General features: G+C 40.9%; 1 pseudogene; it reads left to right on the top strand.

Moving 5' to 3' along the window:
- The first annotated feature begins 3,137 nt into the window (after positions 1-3,137).
- Positions 3,138-4,378, top strand: LOC115305237 (annotated as a pseudogene).
- The last annotated feature ends 12,843 nt before the right edge of the window (positions 4,379-17,221 follow it).

Genomic DNA, 17,221 nt, shown 5'->3' with positions numbered 1-17,221 from the left:
GTCCATTCATTCATTCAATGAGTTGTTGGGTCCCTGAAAAGCATGACGCCATCTATGTGTACTTGGAAGATTTAAATACGCTTTCTGACAGTCATCTTCTCCATGAATATGACATATCCTTGCATTTGGTTGAAATGCATTATCTATTTAATGCGTTTTCATTAGCCTTAATGTCTCTGTTTTTGTCAATAAACACTACAGTTAATTTGGATCAGATCTCCAGTTTACCTCTCCAATTTGGTGGCCAATAAATCAGCAGTCCAAATAACCAGATCTGGATCCAGAGACATGACTCTGTTCATCTTCTCAGCCTTCCCAAGCCTCTTGTGAAACCATCTACCAACGCTGTGTGTCTTTGCTTGACATTGCCTTTGAATAGTGATTCTCAAAGCAGATGATTGTTAGTGTGGCAGGTGTGAATTCAGACTCTCCATTGGTGGGTGTGAGTGTTTGCTTATTTTGAAAAGTATATTCTAAAATTATTATGATCTGAGTTATTTGAATCTTAAAATCTAATTTAATTTTTTCAAATAATAATGGAAGGCATGTGATTTTTATGTTTTTAAAAGAAGCCATGGATTTTAAGAGATTGTAAAACACGGTCTTAGAATTTACGGAAAGGATGAGATCTTGCCTGCTTTCCAAATGTCACCCAGCACCGGTACACAGTGATAACATCTCCCTGTAATGCTCCATTCCTGACAATTCCGGATAATTGCTGCTTATCAGAAGGCCAGATTTCTAGCAATCTCTACATTTTGAGAATAGGGAGATAATAAAGTAAACAAACAGAAGCATTTAGAGTCTTTGAATATACATGTAAAATGCTGGTTTGGAGAATTGTGCTTCCCTTTTAGCTACGTGTAGTCCATGTGGCTAGGTTTTGGCCCATAAACTGTAATAAAAATGTTGGTAGGACTTTCAGGACAGCTCTGTAAAAAAGAGGATGAGTTGTACCTTTTTGTCCTTCTTTCCGCTGCTTGGCAGGGGGCTGGAATGGTTAGAGACCCAGAAGCTTTCCTAGACTATGACAAGTCATACAGAGCAGAGCAGACAGGCCTCAGATGGCGTTGTGGAGTCCTCTTTACCTCTTGCTCTGCACTTCTTTACACAAGCAAATACGCCTGTTGCGTTGAAGCTTCTACACTTGGGTTTCTGTTACTCCCAGCTGAATCTAACTTTAACTGATATGCCTTGTTAATTTGATTTCTCAGTCACTTCAAAGGGTCAAATGAGAAGCAGGAAGGGCTGCTTGTGTTAGCAAGTAAGGAAACAGAAAAATTGTTATAGGCCAGGAAGTCAACTCATGGTGATACGGCTAATGTCAAGTCAGCCAGAAGGCAGGAAAAGGTGAATATTCCATAAATTTTTGTTTGAAGATGGTTGACACGTGAAAAACTCTGACAAATTGGGGAAACTTCAGTTGCTTTTAGATGCAACACTTTAGACACTTTCCCTCATCATCTCTTTTGTCAGCAGTATTTCTGGAGCTCATCATTGTGTGAGTGAGGGCAATCCCCCCCCACATAATAGACCTTTGTGTTCAAGGTGCTCACAGTAGACCCCAGGGAGGTGGGAAATTTGCCCGAGTGAGTACTGAGGGGCATATATGTACATTTATTTTGTGTGAGTTGGTAGTTGGGCCAGCTAATTAGTTCAGGGAATACTCCTATGGTTACTTGGAAGTGTTTAAATTGTCCTAGGTTAGGTAGAGACAGTGGCTGAGGGTAAAACCCAATAATCCAAGCTGCTGGTTTAGTTCTTTCACAAATGACACTGCCTCACTTGTCCTGAATTCTCTTTAAATAACTAAAATTTATTTCCCTCTTGACTACCTCCTGACAAAGGCGCTCCTGTTCTCTTCCATTCTGTCACTCCCAGAAATACCAACACAAGAAAGCTTCATCAGCAACTCGGGTCACAGTGTCAGACAAAGCTTATTGTCTGGGTTGGTGATTTTGTTCCAGGAAGAGAGTTCTTAAAATAATACCAAAAACACCAAAAAGCAGAGCCGGACTTACTCATTTCCAAACCTTTCACCGTTCTAGTTTGTATACCTGTCTCACTGAATCATTAATTTTCAAAATCTTCAGGACATCTTAGTCACTACCCATTTTTGTGGGCAGAGATAAGGACTGGAACGGAACATGAGCAGAGAGTTGATTTTAAGTAAGGAAATGAGGTCAGAGAGAGGTTAAGTGGCTGGCCTGGGGTCAGATAGCAAGCTGGTGACTCAACTTTGCAGCTCCTGGATCTGAGGCCTGCAAAGAAAACCAGAGCCCATTTCCTCTAGATAAGTTAACTGCCCCATATCTGTGGCCTGTCGTAAGCTTTTAAGAGCCACATTCCTTTTGCGATTGCAAACCTGAGCTCCTATGACTTTCACCAGAGTCTGGAAAATACTTTCAAGGTCAGACGGTGGTATATAGATGGCAGATTAGCACTTTATTTGCCACAGAGAGTCATTATGCATTTCAGAGGACTTGCCATCATTTTGGGGTCTTATGATCTTCATCCAATACATATTGGAAACTATCAGCCTATAGAGCAGACGGCAATGTCTCAGAAAAGACTATGACGCATGTTTATGGAGTGCTTACTACACGTCAGGCACTCTGTGAAGTGTTTTATAAGATTATCTAATTTAATCCTGGTGAGGACCTTGTTGGGTAGATTCATTTATAGCCCTTATACTGATGAGGATGTTAAGGCTTTTCAGAAGTTAAGTACCTAGCTCAAGCTGACACTGCTCGAAAATGGCCGAGGAAGGGCTATGAACCCAGTTTTGTATGACTCACAGAGGCCACTATGCAATGCAAAATTCCTGTACACTCATACCGGCATTCTCCCTGTACTTCTATGTCTGTATTTTTATACATTAAAATTTTGTGTAGGTATAATTTTCATCCCAGCCTTAGGCAAGTGGTCTGACCACCACCACCACCACCACCACCACCACCACCACCAACAACAGATTTTAACAGGGAAGTTAATTGTCCTACCTGCAAGCAGATCGTGCATCTCTCATTGTGGTGGTGCTCGGAGAACTTAGTTACATATACCTCAGAAAATAGCATTTTCCAAACTAAAAGGCTGAAAATAAAACTATTTGAAAGTAGAATTCTATGTGAAAATGCATGACGTATAGTGGCCCTGCCCCAGTCTTTCTGGGACTTCTTCCAATATTCGTTATTTTCCGGAAAACACGACCCAACAAACCAAGAAAAGATGACGGAATAGACGTGTACTTCAGTTTTTACTTGAAAAGTTTGAACCTAAAAGTGGAGTTATATGTAGGCTCACTGGACAAGCATCTACTTCTTTGGAATGGGATGAATAACAAGTGACACCTTACTCACCGCTCGTTTGTAGGTGAAGGGAGAAAACGGAGAGCTCCGAGGCCGTGGCCTCTGGTCATGCCCCCCCCCCCCACTTCCCTCCCCGCCCGGTGGCTCCAGCATCGCCAGCCCGTGAGAATCCGGCGCCCACAGCAGCCCTGGAGCTTCTGCAACGCCCCCTGCCCCCTCGTGGCTCGTGCCCGCTCCTCAGCTCCCGCACGCGCCCCCTAGGTTCCTCCTCTCCGCCCCGCCCACCTCCGGTGGCTCCTGCACCCTGCTCCCAACAGCCTGGTGCGCCCTTTGGCTCTTCCTCGCACTTAGTCCACAGCCTGTTGGCCTGGTAGATCACTCTGAAGTTTTAGGCTGACAAAGTCATGCCTCAGTCGAGGATATTAGAAAGGCACATAGGACACTGGCACTGAAGTGGCATCCTGATAAAATTACTGAAAATATACAGGAAGTGGAGAGAAAACCCAAACAAGTAGCTGAGGTGTTATCAGCTGCAGGACGTCATGATCAATATGGCAAAGAAGGATTAGGTGGAGGTGGCGGTCATTTCGACAGTCCCTTTCAGTTTGGCTGCACCTTCCACAGCCCAGACCAGGTCTTCAGAATATTTCTTAGCTTAAGGGACCTGTTTTCATTCGACTTCTTCAAAGACCCATTTGGGGGCTGGTTTTGTGTCGGAATCAAAGAAATCCTTACAGAAGCAAGAGCTGAAGCAAAGGTGGTTTTCCTCTGCCTTCAGTGGATTTCCATCTTTTGAAGAAGGATTTTCTTCACTGATACAGGATTTACTCCCTTCCACTCATCAGGTCACCGGGTGGTGGTGGGGGGGGTTCATTTCATTTTCTTCTGTGGCCTTTGGTGGTACTGGGATGGGTAACCTCAAATCTATGTCACCTTGTACTAAAATTGTTAATGGTAGAAAAATCACTACAAAGGGAATTGTCCAGAGTGGTCAAGAAAGAGTAGAAGTTGAAGAAGATGACCGGATAAAGTCCTTAATGATAAATGGTAAGGAGCGGCTGCCACCTTAGATGACAAATGGTTAAGTGTGTGCATGTAACAGAAAGTTGACTATACCCAGCACCATTTGAGGATAAACAGGAACTTTTTTTTTTTAGGATTTCAGAGGAACTCAGCTTTCAGTATAACTGTACCTATATTCATTTATACATAGCTCACTGGAACTCTATTTATTACAGACTTCTGAGTTTGTTGTTGGAGCACCATAATAGGGCCATTTAAAAAAATTTTTTAAATTGTTGTTAGGCGACTGGGTAGTTTAGTGGGTTAAAGCATCAGACTCTTGATTTTGGCTCAGGTCATGAGCTCACAGTTCATGGTTTAGGAGCCTGGAATTGGCCTCAGTGATGACAGTGTGGAGCCTGCTTAGGATGCTCTCTCTTCCCTCTCTCTCTGCCTTTCCCCTGGTCTTGCTTGCTCTCTCTCAAAAATAAATAAATAAACTTAAGAAAGACCATTGTAAATCTCTGTATGACTGGCTTTTTCATGCACTAACACTGTGTGGACCCACTTTTGCGTTGTGCTTGAAACATAAGCCAAGTAGAATCAGCCTGCTGTGAAGTTAATATTGCCAAAATGAATCTTCCTCAAAATTAATTTCAATTTTTTTCTGTACTTAGTAGTGAGAGATATTAATGGTAATATGTTTCTCATTTAATATACATTGAGGATGTTTTTTTAGATGTGCACAAATACTAGCATCTTAATAAGTTTTGGCAATTGTTTCAAATATGTAATATTAAGCTTAGGCTTAAAATGTTAAGCTGGTAAACTGAATCTTTGTCAGTTGATTAAAAAGAAAGAAAAGAAAAGAAATGCAAAAGTGTTTGGTGCATTCTTTCCTGAGTGGTGGAGCCTAAAAAGAAAAACAAAACAAAACAAAAGAACAGGTACAACTGGGATTTTCTTTTGTTTCAGGTGGCAAAATGTCACCTTGAAAACTGACAGATATTTTATTTATTTATCTTGAGGGGGACAGGGGAAGAGAGAGAGGGAGAGAGAGAGAATCCCAAGCAGATCTCACGAACTGTGACATCATGACCTGAGCCAGACAAAATCAAGAGTCAGATGCTTAACTGACTGAGCCACCCAGGTGTCCCTGATAGTTACATATTTTCAATTGTGTTAAGATTTTAGTTAGAAATGATTTTATTAAATAATGTATCAGACAAATCATGTGTGTGTGTGTGTACGTACATGTATGTGAAGCTTGGGAGCATTGGTAGACTTTACAGTTCAGCTAACCCAGTCTCTTCAAATCAACTACAAATGCAAGAGGAGGGACCAAGAAACATATGCAATGAATGGAAGGGGCATATTGTCATTTTTCACGATATGACTGTTTTGGACTTTTAAAATAGCTCACATTATGAATTTGCTGGGCTGTAAAATGTGGAGGTGATAACCCCGGGGCATCTTAAGACAAGATGGCGAAAGCAAAAAATGAAAACTGCAGAGAAGTGAAAAGGAGGAAATAGGAGTCCTTGACAGTCCTACTACCTAGAACAGCCCCTTTGACACCTCGGAGTGTGTACGCACAGCAGCATGCACACGTTTTGGACCAGTTTACGTGAAGTCTGATAACATACTTTCCCCTCTCAGTTGTGAACCATGGCTATGATATTTAACATCCATGACTCTTTTTTGCATAACATAATTTTCCATGGCTGTAGTTGGACACTTAAAATTGTTTTCGATATTCTGCTACTATAAAAACTCCAGAAGAACTTCTCCTTTTAGAAAACACTTAAGCCTATCCTTGATTATTTTCTTAGGTTAAGTTCCTATTTTTGTAACCTCTGGCTCAAAGCGAACGTAGTTTGGAGACTTTTGATACAGCCTGTAGTGCTCTCCAGTTTACATCCCATTTACACTGTGATTGTTGGTATATATGGGCCATGGTTAGTTTGGAAAGTCTGAAGAAGTATCTTTTAGTGCCAACTGTGACTGTATTGCAAATCATAAATATTAGAACTAATCCTTGTTGTATGGTTAGCTTAAAATATCATAGAGGTCAATATATGGCACATGTTATTATGAGTAAATTATTATTATTGAAATCCAGGACTTCTTAGAGGTCTAATTTAATGTCATGAAAATTATTTGACTGCTGGCCTTTCTAAGTCCTAAACATGTGGCAAACTTAGATATCATTAAAATGTGATTTTTGAAGAACTGAAAAAATTGACACATGTGCAAAGCAGATGCTTTATATTGATAACTTAAAGTTAAGTTTTGCACTTGAAATGCTGGGCCTTAGAAATAAGACTAATGTCTTTGAGAATATGTGGTTATATTTAACAAAGAAGCATATATTTAAAGAAAAAAATTCCTCAGGTGGTTTCAGTAGTTAATTTTTAGTGGAGAATTCTTTCCTAATGGTGATTGTATTATTTAACCCTCTTCATTTATGGAATTATTATATAGTATATTGAGTTCTATTTTATAGAATTTGCATTTTTGCTCTTTTCTTTTAATAAGACCAGTAATTATTGGACAAGGGTGTACATTATTAACTTTAAATGTTTTTACATTATTAAAATTTATGTATCTTTTTTTAAATAGTGTTTAAATTTTGTTGACTTTTTCTCAGTCATCTCCATGGACCAGAAAAATACATGTAGTGAGGTTAACATAGAGTTTCTTCAATATATCTAGCTTCTTTTTTTAATAAAGTTTATTTATTTTGAGAGGGGGGGAGGGGCAGAGAGGGAGAGGAGAGGGGGTGAAACCCAAGCAGGCTCTGTGCTGTCAGTGCAGAACGAAATGTAGGGCTCCATCCCATGAACCATGAGATCAGGACCTGAGCAGAAATCAAGAATTGGATGCTCAACTGAGTCATGCAGCCGTCCCATTATATCTACCTTCTTGTAGATGAATGACTCCCTCAGTCCTTCATCCATCCATCCATCTATCCATCCATCTATCCATCCATTTATTAATTCACCCAACCATTCATCTAATACATTTTTAATGGGTACCTACTTTGTATCAAGTCCTGTGCTAGGACGCATTGGCAGCAAATTACAGGGGTAAGTAGAAAATTAAAGAACTTGGGATGCAAAAGTCACTCTTAATATGTACTTCTGAAAGTTTTCGATAGGCTACCTTTTGGCAATATCAGAGCAGGCTGTCCCTATTTATTCATATTATTTGAGATTAGGTGAAGCTTCATACTCACTTCATATTCAGTCGAAATATTTACCATATATCTACTCTGAGCCAGACCTTTTCCTACCACTAACACTAGAGATAGAGGGTGAGCAAGAACCACCAGCTCTTCTGTCACGGACCATACCTCTTCTGCCCCACTAACCTCCCCACTGGCTGGCACTCTGTATTTCCATCTCGGCACTGCATTGTAGTTACCTGTTTATCAGTCTCTTTAAGGCTAGAGCCTCTTGCATGCTTCCTGCATACATACTTATCAGATGTTCACTTAGTATCCCTTCAGTTTATTTTAGGGCTATATTTACCTCATCTGAATGAAGTAATGTATATAACTTATTGGCCATAAGAAACTTCTGTTGGGCTTCCATTTAACTTTTCCAGGTTAAAGTCCTATTACGTCTGTCCACATGCCCTATGCAAACCACTCACAGATCTCCAATGGGCCCCGTTCCTTTACTTATATTTTCCCTTTTCCTAGAATAATTTAATCTCTCTTTGGTTCTCTTCTTTGAGGTGTAGCTCAAATAAGCTTGTTCTGTGAAGCCTTCCCTGGGTGCCCTGATTAGAAACTATCATGCCTTCCCTCATGCTGCCACGATGCATAGATTTTCAGAGTGCTTTTCTCTTTCTTCTCCCAACATCAAATAACAGTTCATTTAGTCTGTGTCTTCTCTGCTTGGGGGTAAGCTCTTCTAAGGAAGGAGTGGGTCTCATTCATTTTGGTATTCCTCACAATATGCAGAGCAGTGCTTTGTTCATAGCAGGAGGCCAGTAAATGCTTATGGAATGAATTAAGGTATATATGAATATTCTCTCTGCAATGAATGGGCTTCATGTGTGACTTAGTGGAATAAGCTTATTGCAAAGGAATATGTTTATTGGGGATTAACAATATTGATAAAGGTAAGGGGAAGGGCAGTTCATGTGGACGGACACAGGAACAATAAGAATGGGCCAGAGAAGGCAAGGAGTTTATGTGGAGAAAAATAACCAGATTATTATTCAGGCAGGTTTAGAATCCAGAAGGCTTTCAGAATAGGGCCAAGGTATAACATGGCCTTGGGCCCAGTGAAGGTAAGCCATATTCTTGATTCCTGAGTTGGATTTCAGATATCCAGATATTTGTGCACCAACTCATGTTCTCTTCCATCTGCTCCTATGTCCTTGACCAACACATTCAGTAGTAAGATGAATGTCATAGCTATGAAAGATTTTAAAGAGAACTTTTATCCAACCACAGCAGGTGTTATATTCAGCTGGTGGGTATGGGAGGATAAGACTTCTAACAGTACTTTACATTTCAGTGACACTTTAAAGCTTACAAGCTGTTTTCTAGTGTGTTATATTTTTATCTTCACAACAAATCTGAAAGTGGCTGAAGGGGAAACTGAGTCTAAGGTAGCAAAGATAGTACAATAACAGTTAGGACTTCTGAGACTCCTGAAGCCAAATATAGGGGTTTTCTTCTCTACAACTCTCTTATCTTTGCAGTCGTGGAGATAGTTGAGCAAGACAAGGAATAGATGATAAAAGAACAGGGGGAGAAAATGGGGAGGTATGATTGTGGTTTATTCATTGACTCAGCAAGTGTGTAGCCAGGGCTCCTCCTCTGCTCTCCCCTCTCCATACTGGCCCATGTCTCAGTCCCCAGGGATACTCCAGGCAGGCAGCTGAAAAACAGTGGGAGAAGGGCCTTGGAAGCACTGAATGGCCTACCCAGTCTAGCTTTGGAAACTCAGGAAGGCTTTTTAGAGAAAGTGACATTAAGAGAAGAAAAAGCAAAGGTGAAATGGGGCTGGGTTTTGGGGTGGGGGTGAGTTTCATGCCAAGTTATAAAATTGGGCAACTGATGTAGGACAAAAAGCACATCCTAGTGTGGAAAGATGCTCTTAGATCCTCTTTAGCACGCAGGCAAGAAGGGCAAAGTGAGCTTTGCATCTCTTTCTGCTTGAGTAGTTGTTTATTTTTCCCTTTTCTCCCCAATGAGGAGGGGGGATAAGCATCACCTCTGGCCTCTTTGGCCCAAGGGCTACAGTGGTTTTAGATTGAAGGGTCCATGGGAGTATGGCTAATTGTGCGCCTGACATTATTTTATGACTGATTTTCAGTTCCAGCCCTAGTGATGCCAATAGTGACCTAATCTGAGCCTCAGTGGCTCACACTCCCTGAATTCTCTTCACAGCTTGGAGGCAAGGTTCTATTAATACTCAGGTTGAAGATATAGTTGGAGGAGATTGGCATCCATGACCCAGGGAACAGACAGAAACTATGTCCTGGGAGGAAAGGAGTCGATGTGATGCTTGGCTCTAGAGGAAAGGAGAAAACTCAATAATTATGAAAAGTTGGCATGAATACTTCTTCCCTTTATAAAAAGTTTTTATTTATTTATTTTGAGAGAGAAAGAGAGCACAAGCAGGGAAGGGGCAGAGAGAGAAGAGAGAGACAATCTCAAGCAGGTTCCATACGGTCAGCACATAGTCCAATGTGGGGCTCCATCTCATGGATTGCGAGATCCTGACCCAAGCCGAAACCAAGAGCTGGACACTTAACCGACTGAGCCATCCAGGCACCCCCAACTACCTTTTCTTTACTGACAGAAGGAGTACTTGGTTTTATGTTATTTGCAACTATGGATATTTACAGAATCCGTGTATGTTCTCAGATTACTGCAATCTTTTCTTCCTGTTTAAGAATTAACTCTCTGCTTCAGGGAAGCTCATAAACTTTATTTCTCATTAAAGCAATGTATGAGTTGATTTAACATATTTACAGACTGCCAGAAAGCAAGAAAGGAAGGTTTCTTCTGGAGTTGAGCTTAGAGACCCCCTTGGCCAGAAGAAAGAGCCAAGCATATTAATATCCAGTGACTCTTCAAAGTTCAGGAAGTACAATGAATGCAATTGGAGGAGAAGAATTCATTGATTATTTAGTCTGGCAGGTAGAAAAGAGAAATTCAGTGACTTCTTGACAAATCCATTTTTACCCCGTCCAATGTGGGGCTCCATATTAGCAGGTTTGCAGGGCCTCTATTCCCTCTTCATCTGGGGAGTTGGTGAAATGGAAGTCAGTGGTAAAGCAAATGCATAGTCTTTTCTGTGAAGAAATGTAAATATCTTCCCCGTGTGTATGCTTTGGAACAAAGGTACTCCTGGAAGAATTGCAAGGGCCGTGTTACATGCACAAGAGTGAAAAATTCTACTGAACCGCCTTCATGACATCTACATGTAATAGATGCCTAAGTTACAAGGTTCATTTTCTTGCCTAGTTTATTTAAATTGAGCTTGTTACATTGTTATCACAACCCAGAGAAACAAAGAATTCCACTCTGTGAATGTACTTTAAAGCTAAATTGTATATGTGGATAAAAACACAAAAATGGTAGAGATTTGACTGTTCAACTCCAGAGAATAATACAACTATTTTCTTACATTTTATATTGTTGAATCAGAGCAGCTAAAATCTCCAATCTGGGCTGAGAGAATCATATTTCATACACAAAGAGGGAAAAATAGACTTGTAGACTCCCACAACCTATATTTTTTCCTTATGGAACAAGAGTTTTGCAGCTTTTTCTCGAAAATGCGAAGATTCAGAGGCAACTGTTCTGCTGCTGAGAAATTTGTCCTGTAGAAATTTCTCCTGAGCAGCACTGGGAAATCATGGAAGTGGAAAAGAGCTTGCCTCACCACCTACTGAAAGAGGAAACCAGACAACTTAGAAAATGATCTTCATCTTCCTCCCTCCTTCCCTCCCTCCTGTCTTCTCCCTCTCTTTGGTCCTTCCTTCCATCCCTCGTTACTCCTTCCCTCTTTATCCCCTTCCTCCTTCCACCCTTCCCTCCTTGACCTTCTTCCCCTCTATGCTCCTTCCTTTTATACCTTCCTTCCTTCCTCCCATTCCTTATTCCCCCTTCCTCCTTACCTCACCCCTTCTTTCTTCCCTACCCACCTTCCCTCCCTCCATCCTTCCTGCTGTCCCTCATTTCCTCCTCCCCTTCTTTCCTCCTTCCCTCTTTCCTTTCTTCTCCTCTACCTTCCTTCCCTCCTTCTCTCCCTCCTTCCCCCCTTCCTTCCTTCTTTTTTCTTTCCCCGATACATACTACTGACAGAGATAAGACAAATTGTCATACAAAACGGTCTATATGTTATATCAGTCTCTCAAGGCATTCTCCTTTTGAGATTCGTAACTAAAATTCAAAGCAGATTCTTTAAGGTTAAATCTTGGTTCTTTCATGTATTGGCTTCATAGCTTGGTGATAACTTGTGTTAAAACCTTATGTAATATTAAAACAGAAATGGAACATTTTAGTTTGACAGAGAAAATGTATATGTGATTTGTAATCATATCACTTCAAAGGGGATTTGCGTTGGGAAATAGAAAATGTATGGGGCATTGACCATTTAGGTGAATTGGGACTTTGAGGTTTTGGAGAAAGACAAGAAATTTTCATAAGAATTGGAAACAAAGATACTGGGTATTATCCAAGAAGCTTTCATAATGAAAGTACGTTCTTCAAATGGTTATCTTGGTGTGCTTTAATTTATGGTCTCTAATGGGTAGAAAATCTCTAAGTAAGAACAAAGAATTATGAACCCAGTAAGAAGGTTGTAAATGGGTCTTGACAAGGTGGCTTAAAAGGAGACATTATGGCATCCAGGGGACTAGAATTTATATCATATTCTTAGAATGTGTAATTTGCCTCAAAACCATCAAAGTTATCATCAGATAATATTTCTTAGACTCTTTTAAGAACCTGGTATCTTAAGATCTATACAAAATCAAACGTAATCACACATAGTTAACATAAGTCACTTTACTTTTTTATGTCGTTAGCAATCTTTTTCCAAAATGTCTTAACTCTAAATATCAAACTTACAAGAAAGAATTTTGCAAATACCATTTTCCACACTGTAGAAATGGAAATTTTATACATCTATACATAGATATATAAAGATATGTATCTATATCTATAAAGATATATACATATAAATATATATAAAGATATATATAAAGATATATATATATATATATGTATGTAAAGATACACCATACTCTGAAGAGAAAGATAACTTCATAAAGGTAAATAGCACTTGAGAGAGAACAATTATGATCACAAAGTGGTTATTCTGGTGATCCAAGGGGAACTGACTTGGTTACTGTGGGCTTACAAGAGAGTGGTTTTCAAGGTGGTCTCTGGGGGGCAGATAATGGGGCTATGTTCCTAATTCCCCCAACTGAGATCTAAAAGAACCCCACAAAACCTTGAGGTGTGGGGGTTGATAGATGACACGAGTATGTAGGACAGGAAATAACCTTGGCAGGAATATGGACACCCTCTGCATTAGGGCTTCATGGAGACGTTGCCTGGAGCAGGCCTAACACTTATCATTGCACTCAAGTATCTCAGAAACACTGGGCACAACAAAACAGCCAGGGATGTATTGTTTTCCTTGTTTGATAGTTGAAGAAACTGGGAGAAGTAGACTTACGGTTTGACCCTTTCTCCAGCTCAAAGTTGGTTAGAGGACAGATGCTTCAGGGCAATGACTCTAGGGCCACACAAAATGATGGCCACGGGAGCCCCCTGACTTCAAGGCCTGACTTCCATGTCAGCGTGTTATCATGTCAGCATTTTGGTGTATTCTCTCCCAATCTCTGTGGGGGCAGGGCAGCAAAGAGTCATGGCTCTGTTTTTTTTCAGCTAAGGAAGTGGTCACAGGGACATTATGGATTTACCTGTGGCTGATTGCAGAGCTGTGGTGGGAAGGGATTGTGCTAGCCCAGGTCTTGCTCCTTCACCTCAAACAGACATCCTCCAAAGTGGGGTCCAGGGCCTGAGGGTCAGGCTCTGGGAGGCCTCCTGACCAGGTGCCCAGACAACACTCAGAAGCATTTCTATTCATTTTGATCCTTTACACACACACACACACACACACACACACACACACACACACAGCCTACAAAGGCAAAAATTATTACATAGTGATATATTATTATTATTATCAAAGGACTAGAGCAACCCCCCCCCCCCCCCCCAAAACTGAAGACAAATATTGCCTCCTGTTAATGTAGTTAGGTGTGGAAAACTTAGAATTTTGAAGACTATATCTCAAAGATTTCAGTCTTACTCAAACATGATTATACACACTAATAAAAACCATAGCTCTCCAGCTTCTTTCCAGTTCTTTCTCTCAGAGGACATATTACTTGGCATCTCTATTTAGGTCTGTCCAACCTGCATCTTTCTGGCTCAGGGTCCCTTTGAAAGCTTTGAAAGTACCAAGAAGGCAGAAGCGTTGAGACATCTCCATGATGTCATTAACAAGTCAACACTGACCTCAGAACTCAATTCATCTTGAATAGCATACATATTGAGCAGCTTATTGCTGAAGAGACAGAATGTCATTTTCTGCTGGTAAGGAGATAATCGAGCGGGGGCAGGGAGAGTGAGAGGGTCAGTGTCTGGCATCCTGACAACTGGCTCACTGGGAGAAGTGTCGGATGACTCCTGCCCCTGCCAAAAAGGCTTTTCCCAATTGTTTCAGAATCTTCAAAATGCTAATAAAAATACTTTTACATTTTAATTTGTGTTGCTGGGCTTGTGTTAAAGTACTGCCAGCTGCTAGAATAGATAAATTTGAAATCTCCATGGCTTAACACGATAGTAGTTTCTCAAAAAGTCCAAGAGGTGGTGGAGGTAAAGGTCATGGGGAGGGAGGAGGAGGTGGTCCTCTGCCCACACAGTTATTCAGTGACTCAAGCTGATGGAAGATGTGCCATTTTTTCCAATGTGTGACATCTAAGGCTTCCTTGGCCAATGACATTTACTTTACCTACACAGGAAGAAAGAGAGGTTGGAGGCACACCTGCTTCTTAACCACTGTGTATGGAGTTGACACGAGTCATTGCCATTCATATTCTATAAGTGAGAACTAGTCACGTGAACAGACCAGGGTAGCAGGGCCCTTGGGAATGGAGTCCTGACAGTGTCTCCCAGAAACAACTTTTGGAAGGGTAGCAAAGATACTTGGTGGGGAATTGTCCTGTTTTACTACAACATTCTTTAGAAGATTTTTTTTAATGTTTACTTATTTTTGAGAGAGAGAGAGAGTGAGTGATCAGGGAAGGAGCAGAGAGAGAAGGAGACACAGAATCCAAAGCAGGCTTCAGGCTCTGAGCTGTCAGCACAGAACCCGATGAGGGGCTCGAACTCATGAGCTGTGAGATCATGACCTGAGCTGAAGTCAGACACTCAGCCGACTGAGTCACCCAGGTGTCCCTACAACATTCTTTAGACAGCAAGAAATGAAAACTGAGTGCCCTCATCCTTAGTGATAAAATGCTGCATGTGCACCCCTGTGGTGGGAAAGTGGGAGTCCTGTGATTGAGACACCCCCACATAGGAGTAGCACCATTCCCCTCCAAAAAATACTGAGGTGACAAAAGTGTCCATTCCACCTAATCTTAGTGAAACAAACAGACAGAACAAAAACAAAAACAAAACCAAAAAATCCCCTCCAAACCAAATGGCTTAAAACAACCAAACTTGATTATTTCTCCTGATTTGGTGAGTCATCTGGGAGGTTTGGATGGGCTCCACTGGCATCCGTAGACAGGAGGGAGCTCAGCTGGGCAAGATGGCCTGAGATGGTCTCATTCACATGCCGGGCAGTTGGCAGTCTAATGTATTGGGGGGCGGGGAGTCTTCAGCTGGGCAGCACATCTCTGCTCTCCAGGGTCACTCATCCTCCAGCAGACTAGCCTGGGATGCTCCTTCTTCTTTAAATGTTTATTTTATTTCTGAGAGAGAGAGTGCGCAAAGGAGAGGGGCAGAGAGAGGGGATGGAGTATCCAAAGTCGGCTCTGTGCTGACAGCAGAGAACCCCATGTGGGGCTCGAACTCATGAGCTGTGAGATTGTAACCTGAGCCAAAGTTGGACACTTAACTGACTAAACCACCCAGGCGCCCCTAGCCTGGGCTTCTTTACATGGTGGTCTCAAGGTTTCAAAGAACAGTAAAAGCGAGGGCAAACTCTGAAACTCTGGTGCAGGAGCACTTTTTAAAGCTTCTGTTTGTGCCACACGGCTAAAGCAAGCCATGTGACCAAGTCTAGATTTAAAGTATGGAGAAATAAATTTTATCTTGATGTGAGTAGCTGCAAAGTCACATTGCAAATGTGCCTGCCTATGGGGATAAGAAAAATCTTGCCATTTTCCCAACTTACCACAATGCTCATTCTCTCTTTACCTGCTCCTCACACTTGGCTTTGCCTTGTCTACAAGTGACTTGCAGGTCCAGTGCCCACTACAAGTTTTTGACTGTAGTGTCTTTATCTCATTTCAAAAATGGGTGAGAGAAAGAGAGCAAGAGAGAGCGAGAAAGAAAGAGCAAAGTGAGGACTGAATCTCATGTTTCTTAAACCCTAGTATTCTGTTGTGTATTGTTAAGTAACTGTTCATACAATGTGAACATGCCTTCGTATAGTATTTTGCACATGGTGGGAACTAAATAAATTCCAACTAGACTATCTATCTGCTGCTATGGTTAGGAATGATGTTTTATTTTTCCTTTATGTATGTTGAGGAACAGAGTAGATGCTCAACAAATTCTTGCTGAATGCCATTGAGTGGTGAAAAGGTAAAGGGAAGCAAGCATAAATGAAGTGTAGTAAATTCCAACTGACCAATTGTGTTTGTTTGTTGGAAAAAGCCAAATTCAATATAAGTTTTAAAACCCCATTGATCCAGAGGATATCTTGCATTTAACTGCAATTCAGAATATTACATTCCTTAGATTGCTGGGTGAATAAAAAGAGCAAGAGATAAAGTAGGACAATCCAGGAAATTATGTAAGGACCATACAAGTCTTAGCGATGCGAACAAATACTGAGAATTGAAACTCAACTGGACTTGTCAAGATAGAAAAGTTTCACTTTTTTTAGGTTGAAGTTCTGTTCTTTCTTTGGCATCAGAAAAAGTTAGTCCTACTATTAAAATTAGGTATAAGCTGGACCTTAAGTAAATTCCCCTTTTATTCTTAAGTGGTATGTGGATTGATACAGAAGTCAGAAACAAGGCAAAGTGTCTTTTCTTTTATCTTTTCTCAAATAAAAAAATTTATTTGAGAGAGAGAGAGAGAGAGAGAGAGAGCGAGTGAGCAGGGAAGAGGGAGAGAGAATCCCATGCAAGCTCCACAGTCAGTGCAGAGTCTGATGTGGCGCTTGATCCCATGACCCTGGGATCATGACCTGAGCTGAAATCAAGAGTTGGACATTGAACCAACTGAGCCACCCAGGTGTCCCAAAACTGTCTTTCTTGACAGAGTTTCTGGATAAGAAATGATGATATTCTAGAATGAGAAAATAATTCCTTCACTACATTTTCCCTCTTTATCATAATATAACTCTTTAGTACAACTCCTTTCTTTTACAAATTAGATAACACTGAATTTGTATATTTCATTTCTCAATTGCCCATGGTAATGGGAGGAGGAAAATGAGTGGGGAGGAGAGCATGAAAGCATGTAGATAATTGGTAGCAACAGATACTTTCCAAGCTTCATTACTTCATTTCATCCATTAATTTTAATCTCCTCCCACATCCCATCTGATCTTTTACCAGAATTGCAACAAACAGCTCATGAACACTGTTTTGATATTTAGTTCTTTTTTTTTCTCAAAGTA

Source organism: Suricata suricatta, chromosome 10 (genome assembly GCF_006229205.1).
Source record: "Suricata suricatta isolate VVHF042 chromosome 10, meerkat_22Aug2017_6uvM2_HiC, whole genome shotgun sequence".
Classification (NCBI taxonomy): domain Eukaryota; kingdom Metazoa; phylum Chordata; class Mammalia; order Carnivora; family Herpestidae; genus Suricata; species Suricata suricatta.
The sequence above is the reverse complement of the archived record's forward strand: the minus strand, read 5'-3'. Positions and strand labels throughout refer to the sequence as shown.